Below are 19050 nucleotides of genomic sequence, written 5' to 3'. Positions count from 1 at the left end.
ATCCAACCCTTTTAAGGCTGATTTTGGTGGAAAAAAGTTACATCTAAAATGATGCCAAATGTATGCAAATATGTGCAACGTCTTTTTTTTTTTCTTGCTCCAAAAATCATAACGGGTGAAAAAGTGAACCCGGGAAAAATGTAAATGTACTCTTTGCCCCATTCGCCATTATTAATCAATGTGAGCATTGAGTGGAAGTTTCAAGTTACAGAAGAGAGGTTACCCTATAGAACATTGAACATTATGGCCCAGATTTACTAATGTGTCTGCACTAGTGTTGAGCGAACTTGTGTTTTAAGTTCGGCGTCTAAAGTTCGGGTTATCGAAGTATCCCGTTATGGATTCCGCTACCATGGACCATAACGGAATTTAGAATCCATAACGGGATACTTAGATAACCTGAACTCGAACTTTAGACGCCGAACTTAAAACACAAGTTCACTCAACACTAGTCTGCACCTAGAATCTGTCTAAAACGTGAAGCTAATTGACACAGTTTCTATACTTTTTTCAGACCAGCTTGACAAGAGGTGCGGCTTAGTGACAAGGGGTGCAGTTTAGCTGGAAAGGGGGCATGGCCGAAAATAGACCCTTCAACTCCAATCAATCAATCAATGATGCAGCAGGCAGGGAGGTGCCCTAGCAGAATGAGCAGACCGCTGTTCTGTGCTGAGCTGTAAAAGAGGGTGGTTGGGTGTTAAGGCGTCTGCCAGAAAAACAATCTTAGGCCCCTTTCACACGAGCGAGTTTTCCGCGCGGGTGCAATGCGTGACGTGAACGCATTGCACCCGCACTGAATCCGGACCCATTCATTTCTATGGGGCTGTGCATGCGAGCGGTAATTTTCACGCATCACTTGTGAGTTGCGTAAAAATCGCAGCATGTTCTATATTCTGCGTTTTTCACGCAACGCAGGCCCCATAGAAGTGAATGGGGCTGCGTGAAAATCGCGATTTTTGACGCACGGTTGCTAGGAGACGATCGGGATGGGGACCCGATCATTATGACTGCAATTGGGTACCTACTCGTGCGGGTTTGCCGCAACGCATCCGGACCTAATCCGGACACGGTCTTAGGATGTCAGGGACAGTCAAAAATCAATCAAGCTTTTCGCCATGGAGAGTGAAGGGAAAGGCAAGGATTACAAAAAGGAAGAAGAATTACTGTATGCGTGTTGTGTAGAATAGGGACAAGCAGGGCAGCTGACAAAGAGGGAGAAAGAAGACAGGAGCTGTGGCTGGCTGTGCTTGCTATCAGAAGTGCAGATGGAGTCCTCTTGGTCTTCACTGCCCCTTCCTAGCAGGGCGCCTTCCTTTTTCCTAAGAAGTGGCAAGAAAACCCCACCACGCCCTACAGCAGATAGTCAAGAGAGTCTCCATGTTGATGACTTGTGTAAGAGCCCTCACCGTTTGGGCTGCCCTGAGGAGGGGGAGGAGGCTGGTGACCCCATGCATACCTGTGTGTTGATGGTGGTGGTAATAATGGCACCTGTAGCCATGGCATTGGTGGTGAGGGCAGCGACAGTGACAGTTGGGGAAAACTCAGAACAGGGGATGGAGGCCCAGGAGCCCATCATGATACCTCATAGTTGCAATTAACATTTATTGAGACTTGTTGAATTTAATTAAACCAGCATATGGGGGATCAATACACCAGTAGACAGGCTAGGGTAACAATTTATCTGGGAGTGTTAACAGAATATTTAGGGTCAGGCGTCAATAATCCTTTTACGTATATATTCAGTTTCCGCATGTTTGGAATAATTTTTTTTTGGGACTTGTTGAATTTTATTAAACCAGCATATAGGAGATCAGTACACCAGCAGACAAGCTAGGGTAACAATTTACCTGTAAGTGTTAATGCAATATTAAGGGTCTGGCTTTAATCGTCCATTTATGTATATTCAGTTTCCACATGGTTGGAAAGGAATAATATATTTTATTTGTGACTTGTCCAATTAATTAAGCAGCATTTATACATGATTACTGTATTAATACACAAGGTACAGCCGCAATCTACCTGTGAGTGATAACGTGAAATTGAGCCAGTCGTTAACTTTCATTTATTTCTCCAAACAGTTGCAGTCTAATTAAGCACCATACGTGTTTACTGCACTAATACACAGGGCAGTACACAAGATCTGAGAGGGCCAAATATGTCCAGGTTACAGAAGGTTTCTAAACGAAAGAGCCAGAATGTGGGTAGTAGCAGCACCAACTATCTGGCCAGACGTAGGAGTAGTAGGTTGCAGTTGTCCCCACTGGCTTCAGAAAGGCGCAACATTATAGTTGAGAACAAACAGGATGAGATTTTTGATTGGATGGCTCACTCCTCCTCTCAGTTGCAGAAGGATGATGTGGAGGTGACTTCAGAGTTGGACATCATACCATGTAGCCAGTGGTTACAGAGTTCCTCCTGCTACTCCTACTTGCAGCCCCAAGGAAGGCTTTCAGTGGAGTCATCTCAGTCTTCACTGCCCCTTCCTAGTGGGATGCTTTCCTTTTTCCAAAGTAGTGGCAAGAAAACCCCACCATGCCCTATAGCAGATAGTCAAGAGAGTCTCCCTGTTGATGACTTTTGTGAGTCCTCACCGTTTGTGCTGCCCTGAGGAGGTGGATGGGAAGAAGGTTGGTGACCCCATGAATACCTGTGTTGATGCTAGTGGTAATAATTGCGCCTGTAACCATGGCATTGGTGGTGGGGGCAGCAACAATGACAGTTGGGGAAAATGCAGAGCATGGGATGGGGGCCCAGGAGCCCATCATGATACCTCACAGTCTGATAAAAGTGGCAGGGAGAGTGAGGACAGGACCTGGGAGCTGGATCACGGTGCTGAGTAGGAGGCAACACGTGGAGAAGGGCAGCAATAAAGAGCAGAGGCCACGTACCTCCCAAAGAATAGGCAGGGCCACGTCGGCTGCCATGGATCTGGTGATGCCGCTCATGTTGTGGGTGGGTTAGGCCCAAAGCTAAGCCCAGCCTGGCTGCCTCTACCTCTGCTGTATGAGTATCTCCCATCTGGATGTTTTTTCTCTATGCTGATGGAAGACAAAAGCATTGCCTTGTGCAAGCTGTGCAAGAGCAAATTAAGATGTGGGCACCAGCCAGGCCGCATCGAAAAGCAGTACGGTGCCTTTCACATCATCTTCCCTTTCTGTTTCTCCCGCTCAAACTCCTTATCCTTCGTTCCATTGTCAGCCATCGATAAAGGAATTTGTGGCCAGGAAATAACTCTACACGCCGAGCAATCCAATGGTGTGCAAGCTTAATTCCCACCTTGCCAAGTTGCTGATGGGGCAGTTGTTGTCGTACCATTTAGTCGAGGCTGCTGCTTTTAGGGAGCAAAAGGAATGCACTCAGCCTTGCTGGAAGATTTCTAGCTGGCATATCTCCTAAAAAGCCACCCCTGCATTGTACTCTCACGTTGCTGATAACGTGGGCCACTCCCTGCGATTCTTGCTGTGCAGCACAGTTTACGCCACGGTGGACGCCTAGAGCATCTCTTACGGGTAGGGACAGTACGTCTTTCACGGCCCACTGAGTCAATGTTTTTACAGGCAGCGACGAGGCAGCATCCTGGCAACTAGGCCAGGTCCTTTTGAACCCCCCACGATTGTGTCAGCCTGGATCCTACACCAGGCACTTATTCGTCGTCTCCTCCATGGACATCGTCTTATCCCCAACAGCAGCTGGACACAGGGTTGCTTGCACTACCCCACCTTCCTATAACATGTCAGATCAAGTGTTGCCACAACATGTTGGAGCTGATCGGCCTCGGAAAGAGTAGCCACACTGGTGAGCAGTTGCTGAAGTACACCAAGCAGCAAACATTCCGCTGGCTGTCACCCCAACTGGACAATGTGGTCAGCGACAATGTTCTCAACATCGTGGCTGCCCAGAACCTGGGCAAAATAACACATGTTCCCTGCATGGCACACGTCATTAACCTAGTGGTGCATCGCTTTCTAAATAAGTACACTGGCTTGCGCAAGTAACGTCTCCATGCCACTTGTGATATAGTTGCAGTGGGCATTTTTTACATTGTGCCTTCATGAGACTCCAATTGTGAAGTGAAATTACTCCACTAGTGTCTCCATGCGATGCGGTAAGATCTATAATGGCATGCTTCACAGCAGGTGCTATCGCCCCCGTTGCTATTGAGTCCGTATGGCTTGTCTTTTCTGCAGGTAGACATAAAAAAGGGTCATGGGTACTTTATTTAGTTCCCTATACATGTGATTAGGCCATATTGGAGTAAACTTTGTATACCCATTGATGCCTGCTATCTTTTCTAGTTTTCCACCATACTTGATGTATTGTGCGTAGCAGTTGGTAATTATCCCCTTTTCTATAGAATGTTCTATCTTCTAGGGCTGAGATTAGACATTTTCCCTTAAGGAGATGTCTTACAATCCTCCCGGCCGTATTTATCATATTCTCCTCTCCCCAACCCCTAATATGTTGTAGCTGGGCCGCCAAATAATATACAGTTGCAAGAAAAAGTATGTGAACCCTTTGGAATGATATGGATTTCTGCACAAATTGGTCATAAAATGTGATCTGATCTTCATCTAAGTCACAACAATAGACAATCACAGTCTGCTTAACTCCTTAAGGACACAGCCATATTTCACTTTAAAAGGAACCTGTCATGTGGATATTTGATTATAATCTAACTAATTATATACAATCATTAACTACTAAAAAGTGCCTTAGATGTATTCACTTACTGGTGTGACAGATGGTTACCTCATAATATACACACAAAGATGCCACATGCTAATAAGCTGATTTGAGTCCAGTGTGATGTCATTGAGTCCAGCGTTTATTTAATTAACAGCTACAGCCACTCCCCTGCCCACCTGCTGCTGATTCATATGGAAAATAACTGTCAATCAGCAGCCGGTAGGCGGGGAGAGTCAGGAGCTGAATTGACCTGCGGTCACGGGACCCCCCTGCGCATTTAGCCGAGGTGCCTGCTCAATGATTTGAGCAGGCACCGGCTTCCGATCACCGCCCGCCGGGCGGCGGTCATCAGAAATACACAGGGCGTACAGGTACGCCCTGTGTCCTTAAGTACCAGGACATAAGGGCGTACCTGTACGCCCTGTGTCCTGAAGAGGTTAAACTAATAACACACAAAGAATTAAATGTTACCATGTTTTTATTGAACACACCATGTAAACATTCACAGTGCAGGTGGAAAAAGTATGTGAACCCGTAGACTAATGACATCTCCAAGAGCTAATTGGAGTGAGGTGTCAGCCAACTGGAGTCCAATCAATGAGATGAGATTGGAGGTGTTGGTTACACCTGCCCTGCCCTATAAAAAACACACACCACTTCTGGGTTTCACAAGAAGCATTGCCTGATGTGAATGATGCCTCGCACAAAAAAGCTCTCAGAAGACCTACGATTAAGAATTGTTGACTTGCATAAAGCTGGAAAGGTTTATACAAGTATCTCCAAAAGCCTTGCTGTTCATCAGTCCACGGTAAGACAAATTGTCTATAAATGGAGAAAGTTCAGCACTGCTGCTACTCTCCCTAGGAGTGGCCGTCCTGTAAAGATGACTGCAAGAGCACAGCGCAGACTGCTCAATGAGGTGAAGAAGAATCCTAGAGTGTCAGCTAAAGACTTACAAAAGTCTCTGGCATATGCTAACATCCCTGTTAGCGAATCTACGATACGTAAAACACTAAACAAGAATGGATTTCATGGGAGTATACCACAGAGGAAGCCCCTGCTGTCCAAAAAAACCCATTGCTGCACGTTTACAGTTTGCACAAGAGCACCTGGATGTTCCACAGCAGTACTGGCAAAATATTCTGTGGACAGATGAAACCGAAGTTGAGTTGTTTGGAAGAAACACACAACACTATGTGTGGAGAAAAAGAGGCACAGCACACCAACATCAAAATCTCATCCCAACTGTGAAGTATGGTGGTGGGGACATCATGGTTTGGGGCTGCTTTGCTGCGTCAGGGCCTGGACGGATTGCTATCATCGAAGGAAAAATAAATTCCCAAGTTTTTCAAGACATTTTGCAGGAGAACTTAAGGCCATCTGTCCACCAGCTGAAGCTCAACAGAAGATGGGTGTTGCAACAGGACCACGACCCAAAACATAGAAGTAAATCAACAACAGAATGGCTTAAACAGAAGAAAATACGACTTCTGGAGTGGCCCAGTCAGAGTCCTGACCTCAACCCGATTAAGATGCTGTGGATATGACCTCAAGAAAGTGATTCACACCAGACATCCAAAGAATATTGCTGAACTGAAACAGTTCTGTAAAGAGGAATGGTCAAGGAATGAAGTTATTGCTGCCAAAGGAGGTTCAACCAGTTATTAAATCCAAGGGTTCACATACTTTTTCCACCTGCACTGTGAATGTTTACATGGTGTGTTCAATAAAAACATGGTAACATTTAATTCTTTGTGTGTTATTAGTTTAAGCAGACTGTGATTGTCTATTGTTAGATGAAGATCAGATCACATTTTATGACAAATTTGTGCAGAAATCCATATCATTCCAAAGGGTTCACATACTTTTTCTTGCAACTGTATCCATGGGTCTGGGACCTTACGTCCTCCTTGAGTTTTAGGTCTGCATAATGTAGTGAGCTTTATACGTGGAATTCCCCTCTTCCAGATAAGATCTCTTAGGGTACATGCACACGTTCAGGATTCATGTGCGGAGAATCCGCACTGAAATCTGCAGGTGTTTGCAGGCAAATTTGTGCGGTCAATCTGCATCATTTGGTGCAGATTTTCATGGGGATTTGCGTGCGGATTCGGTGCGGATTTTCCGCATGAGGATTTTACTAAGTGAATGAAGAAAATCTGGTCAGGAAAAATGAAATTAATTGACATGCTGCAGATTTTAAAATCCGCACCGCAGGTCAAAATCCGTGCGGAAAAAATCTGCATTGTGTGCATTGAGAATTTCAAATTCTCATAGAATACAATGTACATGACCTAAGGTGCGGATTTTCCGCACGCAATCCTGATTGTGTGCATTTAGCCTAAAGATCGCATTAACAGTGTAGAAATTTTTTTGTGGTATCCAAATTGGGGCATTATGTAATAAGTATAATAGCTGAGGCATGAGAATTATTTTCAGTAAGTTAGTACGTCCAATCATCGTAAGGGGCAGACGGGTCCAGGCCTGGACCTTCCGTCTGAATTTGTCAAGCATCGGTAACAAATTCACTTCTCCAAATTCCTGGTTCCTGGCTGACACTTGAATGCCTAGGTATTTAAAGGAAGAAAATACTTGTAATCCTGCCGTAAGATTGGCATCATTCCTTATATTTTTTGACAGTGGCATCAACACGGACTTCGTCCAATTAATGACCAAGCCGGACAGTTTGCCAAAGCCATTTATTATTAACATAGCCTCTGGAAGAGAGGAATACCATTCGTCCAGGAATAGTAGTAGGTCATCCGCATATAAAGTGACCTTTTCAGACAAAGACCCATATCGGAAACCTCTCCATGTATTTGCCTTTCTCAGTGCCTCCGCCAGAGGCTCCACCGCCACAGCAAACAACAAAGGCGACAAGGGGCAGCCTTGCATAGTCCCTCTATGAAGCTGAAATGACTCTGAAAGTCTCCCATTCACCCTTATTTTGGCTGTGGGACAAGCATAGAGTAGTTGTATCCACTTAATAAACTCTGGCCCAAACCCCATCGCCTTAAGAACCATCCACAGGTATCGCCATTCCTGTCGAATGCTTTGGCCGCGTCAAGAGATGCGGCCGCCGCATTCAAGGCGTGGACCTGACCAACCTGATTATTCAAGTAAAGTCTCCTGATATTCACCGCTGTTGACATAGTGGGCATAAACCCTGCCTGGTCAGTGTGGATGAGCGATGTGATCACTGAGTTTAAACGGTTTGCCAGTACTTTCGTCTACCTGCAGCAAAGAGATAGGTCTGTTGGACTCTGCCGCCAGGACACGTTTACCTGGTTTCGGAATCACTACTATAATCGCTTCATTCATGGAAATGGGCAGTTTACCCTGCTTGTGAGCCTCCTTATAAACATCTAATAGTTGAGGCAAACGTATGGAGGCATAGGTTTTATAAATTTCCATTGGCAGTCCATCTTCCCCCGGGGCCTTATTATTGCCCATATCTCCCACGGCTGCTTCCATTTCTTTTACAGTAATAGGGGCATCTAATATAGACCTCTGCTCCATAGTTAGCGTAGGAAGTCCTAAGGGGTCGAGAAATCCCTTAATCTCTGCTTCGGAAGCACAGATTTTAGAATCATACAAAGATGATTAAAACGAGTGCATAATCTCTAATATCTGTTTCGGTGTTGTACATAGTTCCCCAGTGGAATTGCGTAGAGTAGCTATATAAGTTGGTTGTTGTTGAGTTCTAGCCACTAATGCCAGTACTCTACCCACTTTCTCCCCTTCTTCATAATATGAAGAATGAAGCGTTTATTTTTTTACATTTAGTAGCAAGCGTTCATTCAGCTTCTGTTGCGCTTCCGACCATTGTTTTTCATGATCAACTGATGGATGTGTCACATACCTAGCCTCTGCCGCCTCTACCTCTAATAGCAGCTTTCGAGCCGTGGCTCTAGTTTCATTCCTTTTTTTATTTACCTCTGCTATTAATACCCCCCTGAGAAAGGCCTTCATGCTGTCTCATACTGCCAATTGAGATGCTGTGGGCAAATTACGTGTAAACTCTTTCAGCTGTTCACCTATGCCAGCCACATCTGCAAGCACATTTAGCCAGTGTGGATTGAACTTCCACGTCTTATCCCCCCTCAACCCTGGAGGCAGGATGTTGGCTATAGCAAGTACTGGGGAGTGATCAGATATCCTCCTGGGAAGACATTTGATCTCATGAATTAGGTGGCCCATCATAGCATTACCTAGTATTAGATCTATTCTAGATAACGATCCATATTTACTGGAGTAGCAGGAGTATTGTTTCTCCTGTGGAATTCTCAGTCTCCAGAAATCTATCAAGGAGGCTTTGTTCAGAATTCTCCCAAATGGGGTAACCTCCCCTTCTGTCGGATAGCCAGACCTACCCATTTTATCTAAAGCTGGGCCTATTACGTTATTAAAATCTCCAAGCAGTATTGTTGAAATGTCCGGCAGGTCCGCAAGAAAGGAAATCACTCTCCTGACGATTAGCGGTGAGTATGGTGGAGGAATATACATCCAAATTATAGCACAAGGGGTTGCAAAGAGTTTGCCATATAGACAAGCGTAACACCCCTCCTCATCTAGCCGTTTTGATATACATTCAAACGCTATATTTTTTGTGAATAAGGATACTCACTCCTCTCGCATATGTGGAATAAGTGGCATGGAAGTGTCCCGCCCATTGGGGAGTAAGTAAGTGAGGCTGATCTGCCATTAGATGCGTTTCTTGCAGGCAACATATCAAGGGTTGGTAATTTTTCATACAATCCATAATGGCTCTTCTTTTATTAGCTTCTTTAACCCCCCTGACATTCCAACTCAAAAAGCTAGCCATAGCTTTCCCATGATATAATAGATTTAACCAGTTCCCTTCTCCTGGTCAATGACACATCCAGAGCATGTTTACTGATTACATTGTGAATCACGATTGGATTCAACAAGACCCTTTTCCTCATAATAATAATAATAATAATAATAATCTTTATTTATATAGCGCGAACATATTCTGCAGCGCCTTACAATTCAGGGGTTCATGTACAAGCAGTCATAAATAACATAGCAACAGACAAGTTGATTATTACAACAAGAGGAATGAGGGTCCTGCTCGCAAGAGCTTACAATCTATGAGGGGATAGGGGTGACACAAAAGCTAGAAGTGCTTATGTACGATAGTCCAGCCATCTTGGGAGAATAGGGGAGCAGATATAAGGCCACATGAGCCGGTCAGCAGCCAATATACAAAGTGCTTCTGGGTACAGTGGAGGCTCAGCTTCAGGGAATGATAAATGGGCTATGGGAGGTTAGATCAAGGGAGGTGATAGGCCACCCTGAAAAGATGTGTTTTTAGCGAACGCTTAAAACTGTGCATGTTGCGATTAAGCCTGATTTCTTGTGGTAGGGCATTCCAGAGAATCGGTGCAGCTCGGGAGAAATCTTGGAGCCGGGAGAGAGAGGTTCGGATTTTTGTGTCATAAGTCATTGGCTGAACGGAGAGCACGGGTAGGGTGGTAGACAGAGATGAGGGAAGAGATGTAGGGTGGTGCAGCACTGTGGAGGGCTTTGTGGGTGAGGACGAGCAGTTTGAATTGGATTCTCTAGTGTATGGGTAGCCAGTGCAATGACTGACACAGGGCGGAGGCATCAGAGTAGCGGTTGGACAGATAGGTGACCCTGGCTTCTGCATTAAGAATAGATTGGAGAGGGGAGAGTCTGGTGAGGGGGAGGCCAATTAATAGTGAGTTGCAGTAATCAAGGTGGGAGTGGATCAGGGCAACAATGAGAGTTTTTATTGTTTCCATAGTGAGAAAGGGGCAGATACTAGAGATGTTTTTGAGGTGCAGGCGACATGAGCGGGAGAGAGATTGAATATAGGGGGTGAAAGAAAGATCAGTGTCAAGTCAACCAGAGACAGCGGGCGTGCTGCCTAGGAGTGATGACAGTGTTGCACACCGAGAGGCAGACATCAGGTTTAGGTTGCTTAGTAGATGGAGAGAACACAAGAAGTTCAGTTTTTGAAAGATTTCATTTCAGATAGAGAGAGGACATATTGTTAGAGACGGCAGAGAGACAGTCACTGGTGTTCTGTAATACAGCAGGTGTGATGTCAGGGGATGAAGTGTATAGTTGTGTGTCATCAGCATAGAGATGGTACTGGAAACCAAATCTGCTGATAGTCTGTCCAATTGGTGCTGTGTACAGGGAGAAGAGGAGAGCGCCTAAGAATGAACCCAGAGGAACTCCAACAGCGAGGGGGAGAGGTAAGGAAGTGGAGCCAGCGAATGATACACTGAAAGAGCGACCAGAGAGATAGGAAGAACACCAGGAGAGGGTGGTGTCCTTTAGGCCGATGGATTGGAGATGGTGGTCTACAGTGTCAAAAGCTGCAGGAGAGGGCAAGGAGAATGAGCAGAGAGTAGTTACCCTTGCATTTTGCCATCAGGAGGTCATTTGTCACTTTGGTGAGGGCAGTTTCTGTCGAATGCAGGGGGCAGAAACAAGATTGGAATGGATCGAGGAGAGAGTGATCAGAGAGATAGCGAGTATGGCGAGAGTAGACCAGAAGCTCCAGGAGTTTAGAGATGAAGGGAAGATTCATAACTCATAACTGCAGTTCCCGAGGTATGGTCCCCAAACTTTCCTCAAACAATGCCTCTTCAAAGGCAGTTAACAACTAATGTTGAAAGCGCCGGCTTCCCCAACAGGTTCCCGCCAAAACACCTATTCCTAGGTCTGCGGGAGCAGAGAACACCTGCCGAAGGAGCCAGCTATATCTGGTGAGCTTATCCACCAGAAAGAGAGGTGGCATTCATAGAACGGGTAATAATAAAACTGTAATAACACTGAACAATAGTTATGTACTCTCTAATATCAGAGCCTATAGCGCCATGTCCTCCGACACCTCTCCCTTTACACAAGGCCGACCTATTGCATACAATACCTCCGCCACAATCTAACATTATTTGTACATCCTGAATATAGTTAGCATATCATGACAGATATTCTGTATATTATATAATTTTGAGCAGGCACACTCATACGCATTCCCACTCCTTGTATGCAACCAGGTTACTTGCGTTTGAGTATGTAAACCAGGTATTAGTCTTCTTGCCGCCTTTCCTCACGCAGCTGGCTTTCCTGTCGGTCCAGCTATCTCATCGCCTCTTTTGAATCTTCAAAGAAACTGGTGTTTCTGGGTATATCATAGAATAAGTGACATTGAGCGCCCTTAGACATCTCTTTATATCGAGGAATCTCGCTCTTCTTTTCTGCACCTTTAAGGTGTAGTCAGGAAAGAGTGACACCTTGTGTCAATTGATGGAAAGCTCGGGCAACTCTCTGGCTTTTCTGAGGATAATGTCCCGGTCTCTGTAATGGAGTATTTTCATAAGTACAGGTTCTTGGCGGTGCGCCCGGTGGTAGTGGGCCAGTAGGGACTCTGTGGGCGCGTTCAACCGCAATTAATGGGGTTAGGATTTCCACACCAATCTGTTCTTTCAGCCAAGCCTCAAAGAACTCTGTGGGATTTGCCCCCTCTACTTTCTCCGGTACTCCTACCAGTCTGACATGTTTTCGGCGTGACCAATTCTCTAGGTCATCTTGTTTGGCTGCTATTGAATCTAGTCTTCGAGTATGTTCCGTAACATGTTTTTTAAGAGGATGTATGGCGTTCTCCACATCTCCCATGTGGTCTTCCAGGGCGGTTGTACGCTCAGCCAGCTTTTTTAACTCATGTCTGACTATTGTGAAGTCTTCTTTTATAGCTCCCAGTTGCACTGTGAGAGCGTTAAGCGAATTTCCACATTTAGCTATAGTTATCATAACATCTTTGTGAGTTGGCTCTTCAGAGTCCGACTCTAGAGCTCCTGTCTCCATTACTGCACCACATTTTTGTAAAGATTCATATCTGATAGGGCTACATATATTTCCTACTTCGGACCCTGCTCCTTCATCTTCTGAGACTAGACCATTATCATCTTGTGGATGTAATCGTTTTTCATGAGTTCCTTTTGTGTTAGATGTTGTGGCTGAGCGAGCATATTTTCCCAGCCTGGCCGCAGCATCACACTGTATCTCAACTGTGTGGTCTGGGCTCCCGGGAGTAGCTACTCCGGTGCCATCTTGATTGTCCTTGTCTGCTCCTCTCACCTACTTTCTCTTGGTCATGGCTGAAAAATGATAATTCCGCCAGGCACCAGAGCAATACTTGATGCGTCAGGAACCAGGTAAGTGTTATGGTAGTGTTAATGCAGCTTTAAACAATAGTGATCAATAGCTGGCAGAATAAGAATGCACCTGTTGTCCAATCAAAGTTCTGTGCTAGTACTCAATGTACTTAGCACCTCTGCAACTGCCCTATCTGCTCCAGGAATCCAAAAGCAGGTTCTAACCCAGAATTTCAATGCAGCTATAAACAGTGGTGCTCAGAGACTAGGTTTCATCCATGCTGACTTCTGTAGCTACAATCCAAACCCTTCCCAACATTTCTTATCCATTGAAATGACAGCTCTGTTTAACTGCATATCAAAATGGCAGCCTCCATGAAAATTTCAGCGGACGGTAAACTGAGCGTGTCACAATAGAACACTTCAGCATCCATGGATGATGACATACCAATAACCCCTTGCTGGTTTCCTTCCTGGCAGCAGCCATGATTCTTCATTCTTCAGTCAGGTGTGGATCCATTCACATCAACAGGTATGGTGCCAATCCACAGGCAAGGGCGCGTTTCTGTTTGTGTCAAACGAAGGTGTCAGTTTATGGAAAGATTTGCTTGATGGAAAATTGGATTTCTATGCAGATTGGATTGCTGTCCAGCGACTATTAGCAGGCCCAGAACACAAAAACCTTCTTATCTGTTTCTGACGGTATGGCCATATGAACTTCGAGAGTTCCCCTCTTTACCCCCTGTTGCAACTTGGGGAAGGAAGCGGTCACCGATGGAGCAATACCTTTTCTGGCTTTTGCTTTTTGGCCACTGCAATGCAGGTGCAGATCAGTTTAGCATCTGCAACTCAACAACTATCATGAGATATTATACCTTTTATGGATTTTTGGAGCTGGCAGAATGAGAATGCACCTGTTGGCCAATCAAAGTTCTGTGCTAGTACTCAATGTACTTAGCACCTCTGCAACTGCCCGATCTGCTCCAGGAATCCAAAAGCAGGTTCTAACCCAGAATTTCAATACAGCTATAAACAGTGGTGCTCAGAGACTAGGCTTCGTCCATGCTGACTTCTGTGGTTGCAATCCAAACCCTTCCCAACATTTCTTATCATTGAAATGACAGCTCTGTTTAACTACATATCAAAATGTCTGCCTCCAGAAAATCAATATGGCAGCCTCCATGAAAATTTCAATTGACGGAACACTGAGCGTGTCATAATGGAACCCTTAAGCATCAATGGATGATGACACCACAAAGGGCCCTTGCTGTTTTAATCAGTAACAGCAGCCATGATTCTTCATTCTTTTATCAGGTGTTGATCCATGCACATCAACAGGTATGGTGCCAGTCCACAGGTAAGGGCGCATTTTTGTTTGTGTGAAAAGATGGTGTCAGTTTATGGAAAGATTTGTTTGACGGAAAAATTGCATTTCTGTGCAGATTGGATTACTGTCCAGAATCTTTTAGCAGGCCCAGAATACAAAAACCTTATTATCTGTTTCTGACGGTATGGCCATATGAACTCCAAGAGTACCTCTCTTTATTCGCTGTTGCAACTTGGCGGAAGGAAGTAGCCACCGACAGAGCTATGCCTTTTCTGGCTTTTGCTTTTTGGCCACTGCAATGCAGGTGCAGATCAGTTTAGCGTCTACAACTCACCACCTCTCATGAGATTCCATATCTTTTATGGATTTTTGGAGCTGGCAAAATGAAAATGCACCTGTTGTCCAATCAAAGTTCTGTGCTAGTACTCAATGAACTTAGCACCTCTGCAACTGCCCTACTTGCTCCAGGAATCCAAAAGCAGGTTCTAACCCAGTATTTTAATGCAGCTTTAAACAATAGTGCTCAGAAACTAGGCTTCGTCCATGCTAACTACTGTGGTTGCAATCCAAACCCTTCCCAACATTTCTTATCATTGAAATGACAGCTCTGTTTAACTACATATCAAAATGATATAACAAAACAATAACAAACATAGGTGCACTCTGCAGTCTCACTAATTCTCAAACTGATTTTAAAATTGAGAGATTAGTCAACATGTCCTACGGTGTAGAACATGTCTTAAGCCCGGACACCACGACAAGGTTTCTCAAGTAGCCCGGGACCCTACACTCTCCTACCTGAGCCATATGGGCAATACCAGGAGCCAGTGGGCAAATTACAGGAGCATAGGGCCGACTCGCAAACAACTCACCAGTTACCTCCAGCATGTGGCCATGCTTGCAATGGGAGGAGGGAGGAGTCTGTGAGTCCCACTCAAGACTTGCTGATATAGCCCAGGCTTCACAGGTGCACCTAAATGTGACCTGTAGATGGAAAACAGGCACATTTAAATAGGAGTTTATACACCTCCAGGAATCTATATATACAAACTAAGAAGACAGGTTGGCATCAGCAGGAGCTGCTCAAACCCACATGCAGTTGTGCATATATATAGGGGAGCAAATCCTGCACTTGTGGCCCGTTGCTAATGGCAATCCCCAGCAAAATGCATACAATGGAGGATGCCCGCGGCGAACCACAAGTACCACAATAGACATCCTACACAAGGTAACAAGTGCGGATGTGATAATTAATATAACAATATAACAAAACAATAACAAACATAGGTGCACTCTGCAGTCTCACTAATTCTCAAACTGATTTTAAAATTGAGAGATTAGTCAACATGTCCTACGGTGTAGAACATGTCTTAAGCCCGGACACCACGACAAGGTTTCTCAAGTAGCCCGGGACCCTACACTCTCCTACCTGAGCCATATGGGCAATACCAGGAGCCAGTGGGCAAATTACAGGAGCATAGGGCCGACTCGCAAACAACTCACCAGTTACCTCCAGCATGTGGCCATGCTTGCAATGGGAGGAGGGAGGAGTCTGTGAGTCCCACTCAAGACTTGCTGATATAGCCCAGGCTTCACAGGTGCACCTAAATGTGACCTGTAGATGGAAAACAGGCACATTTAAATAGGAGTTTATACACCTCCAGGAATCTATATATACAAACTAAGAAGACAGGTTGGCATCAGCAGGAGCTGCTCAAACCCACATGCAGTTGTGCATATATATAGGGGAGCAAATCCTGCACTTGTGGCCATTGTATGCATTTTGCTGGGGATTGCCATTAGCAACGGGCCACAAGTGCAGGATTTGCTCCCCTATATATATGCACAACTGCATGTGGGTTTGAGCAGCTCCTGCTGATGCCAACCTGTCTTCTTAGTTTGTATATATAGATTCCTGGAGGTGTATAAACTCCTATTTAAATGTGCCTGTTTTCCATCTACAGGTCACATTTAGGTGCACCTGTGAAGCCTGGGCTATATCAGCAAGTCTTGAGTGGGACTCACAGACTCCTCCCTACTCCCATTGCAAGCATGGCCACATGCTGGAGGTAACTGGTGAGTTGTTTGCGAGTCGGCCCTATGCTCCTGTAATTTGCCCACTGGCTCCTGGTATTGCCCATATGGCTCAGGTAGGAGAGTGTAGGGTCCCGGGCTACTTGAGAAACCTTGTCGTGGTGTCCGGGCTTAAGACATGTTCTACACCGTAGGACATGTTGACTAATCTCTCAATTTTAAAATCAGTTTGAGAATTAGTGAGACTGCAGAGTGCACCTATGTTTGTTATTGTTTTGTTATATTGTTATATTAATTATCACATCCGCACTTGTTACCTTGTGTAGGATGTCTATTGTGGTACTTGTGGTTCGCCGCGGGCATCCTCCATTGTATGCATTTTGCTGGGGATTGCCATTAGCAACGGGCCACAAGTGCAGGATTTGCTCCCCTATATATATGCACAACTGCATGTGGGTTTGAGCAGCTCCTGCTGATGCCAACCTGCCTTCTTAGTTTGTATACATATCAAAATGGCTGCCTCCAGAAAATCAATATGGCAGCCTCCATGAAAATTTCAATAGACGGAACACTGAGCGTGTCATAATAAAACCCTTCAGCATCCATGGATGATGACATCACAAAGGGCCCTTGCTGCTTTAATCCCTGGCAGCAGCCATGAGTCTTCATTCTTCAATCAGATGTGGATACATGAACATCAACAGGTATGGTGCCAATCCATAGGTAAGGGCGCTTTTTTGTTTGTGTCAAACGAAGGTGTCAGTTTATGGAAAGATTTGTTTGAGGGAAAAATGGCATTTCTGTGCAGATTGGAATACTGTCCAGCGACTATTAGCAGACCCAGAACACAAAAACCTTATCTGTTGCTGACGGTATGGCCATATGAACTTCGAGAGTTCCCCTCTTTACCCCCTGTTGCAACTTGGGGAAGGAAGCGGTCACCGACGGAGCAATGCCTTTTCTGGCTTTTGCTTTTTGGCCACTGCAATGCAGGTGCAGATCAGTTTAGCATCTGCAACTCAACAACTATCATGAGATATTATACCTTTTATGGATTTTTGGAGCTGGCAGAATGAGAATGCACCTGTTGGCCAATCAAAGTTCTGTGCTAGTACTCAATGTACTTAGCACCTCAGCAACTGCCCTATCTGCTCCAGGAATCCAAAAGCAGGTTCTAACCCAGAATTTCAATACAGCTATAAACAGTGGTGCTCAGAGACTAGACTTCGTCCATGCTGACTTCTGTGGTTGCAATCCAAACCCTTCCCAACATTTCTTATCCATTGAAATGACTGCTCTGTTTAACTGCAAATCAAAATGGCTGCCTCCAGAAAATCAATATGGCAGCCTCCATGAAAATTTCAATAGACGGAACACTGAGCGTGTCATAATGGAACCCTTAAGCATCAATGGATGATGACACCACAAAGGGCCCTTGCTGTTTTAATCAGTAACAGCAGCCATGATTCTTCATTCTTTTATCAGGTGTTGATCCATGCACATCAACAGGTATGGTGCCAGTCCACAGGTAAGGGCGCGTTTTTGTTTGTGTGAAACGAAGGTGTCAGTTTATGGAAAGATTTGTATGATGGAAAAATTGCATTTCTATGCAGATTGGATTACTGTCCAGAATCTTTTAGCAGGCCCAGAATACAAAAACCTTATTATCTGTTTCTGACGGTATGGCCATATGAACTCCAAGAGTACCTCTCTTTATTCGCTGTTGCAACTTCGCGGAATGGAAGCAGCCACCGACAGAGCTATGCCTTTTCTGGCTTTTGCTTTTTGGCCACTGCAATGCAGGTGCAGATCAGTTTAGCGTCTACAACTCACTACCTCTCATGAGATTCCATATCTTTTATGGATTTTTGGAGCTGGCAAAATGAAAATGCACCTGTTGTCCAATCAAAGTTCTGTGCTAGTACTCAATGAACTTAGCACCTCTGCAACTGCCCTACTTGCTCCAGGAATCCAAAAGCAGGTTCTAACCCAGTATTTTAATGCAGCTTTAAACAATAGTGCTCAGAAACTAGGCTTCGTCCATGCTAACTAATGTGGTTGCAATCTGTCAGGAAGCAGGGGGTGTTACCCCTACTCTGGGACCACGGGCACGGCGCAGGGCACGGGTTTCCCTTCAGCTCGGTAGAACACCTGGTGCCCGAGGTGTGGGTGCACGACGTGTGCGCAGTACACAGGCTGCTCGCACATTTCCTGGTGCATAGAGTTCCTGCATTATCCGGCTGTCAGGTGTGAGCCTTGCTGAGGGAGATTCCCAGTACACACCTTCCACCTTCCTCGCCTGCCATTGGTTCCTGGGGAGGGTGGTTCCTACCTTCCCTGGCTATAAAGACCTGGCCTGAGCTCTGGTTCATTGCTGAGTTATTCCACCTTATGGTGAACACCTAGCCTCCCTGCAGATCCTTCTATTGCCTGTTGTTTCTTTGTATCCTTCCCTGCTACTGACCCCTGGACTGTCTTCCGCCTTGAACCTTCGCTGCCTGCCTCGACCCGGATTGGACATTGACTACCCCTCTTGGATTATCCCTAAACTTGTACCGCGTTCTGGGCGGTCAGCTGCTTACTGCCAGTGGGTTCCGCATCCCACTACTGGCTCCCTGGGAGGTTCTGACAGAATAACTCAGCCTTCACCATGGAACCCGCAAAAGCAGTGGATCCCATGACGGCCATGGCCCAGCAACTTAACCTCATGACGCAGGCCTTCCAGGAGATGCAAGCGAGTCATGAGCACCTGCTGCAGAGGGTTGCCACACAGGAGCAGCGCATCGCAGAGCGCACCGCGCTACCACCCTCGCCTCCCCCGCGGGCGCGCACCCTGGAAGTGGTCTCTAG

General features: G+C 45.5%; 1 long non-coding RNA gene across 1 annotated transcript; it reads left to right on the top strand.

Annotated features, from left to right (window-relative positions):
* Window positions 1–1924: 1924 nt before the first annotated feature.
* On the top strand, window positions 1925–14552 carry LOC120987212. Its single transcript, XR_005775959.1, has 3 exons — window positions 1925–3991; window positions 10181–10184; window positions 14542–14552. It is a non-coding gene; the product is annotated as an uncharacterized LOC120987212 (long non-coding RNA).
* Window positions 14553–19050: the final 4498 nt, after the last annotated feature.

This window comes from Bufo bufo, chromosome 1 (assembly GCF_905171765.1).
Source record: "Bufo bufo chromosome 1, aBufBuf1.1, whole genome shotgun sequence".
NCBI lineage: Eukaryota > Metazoa > Chordata > Amphibia > Anura > Bufonidae > Bufo > Bufo bufo.
The sequence above is the reverse complement of the archived record's forward strand: the minus strand, read 5'-3'. Positions and strand labels throughout refer to the sequence as shown.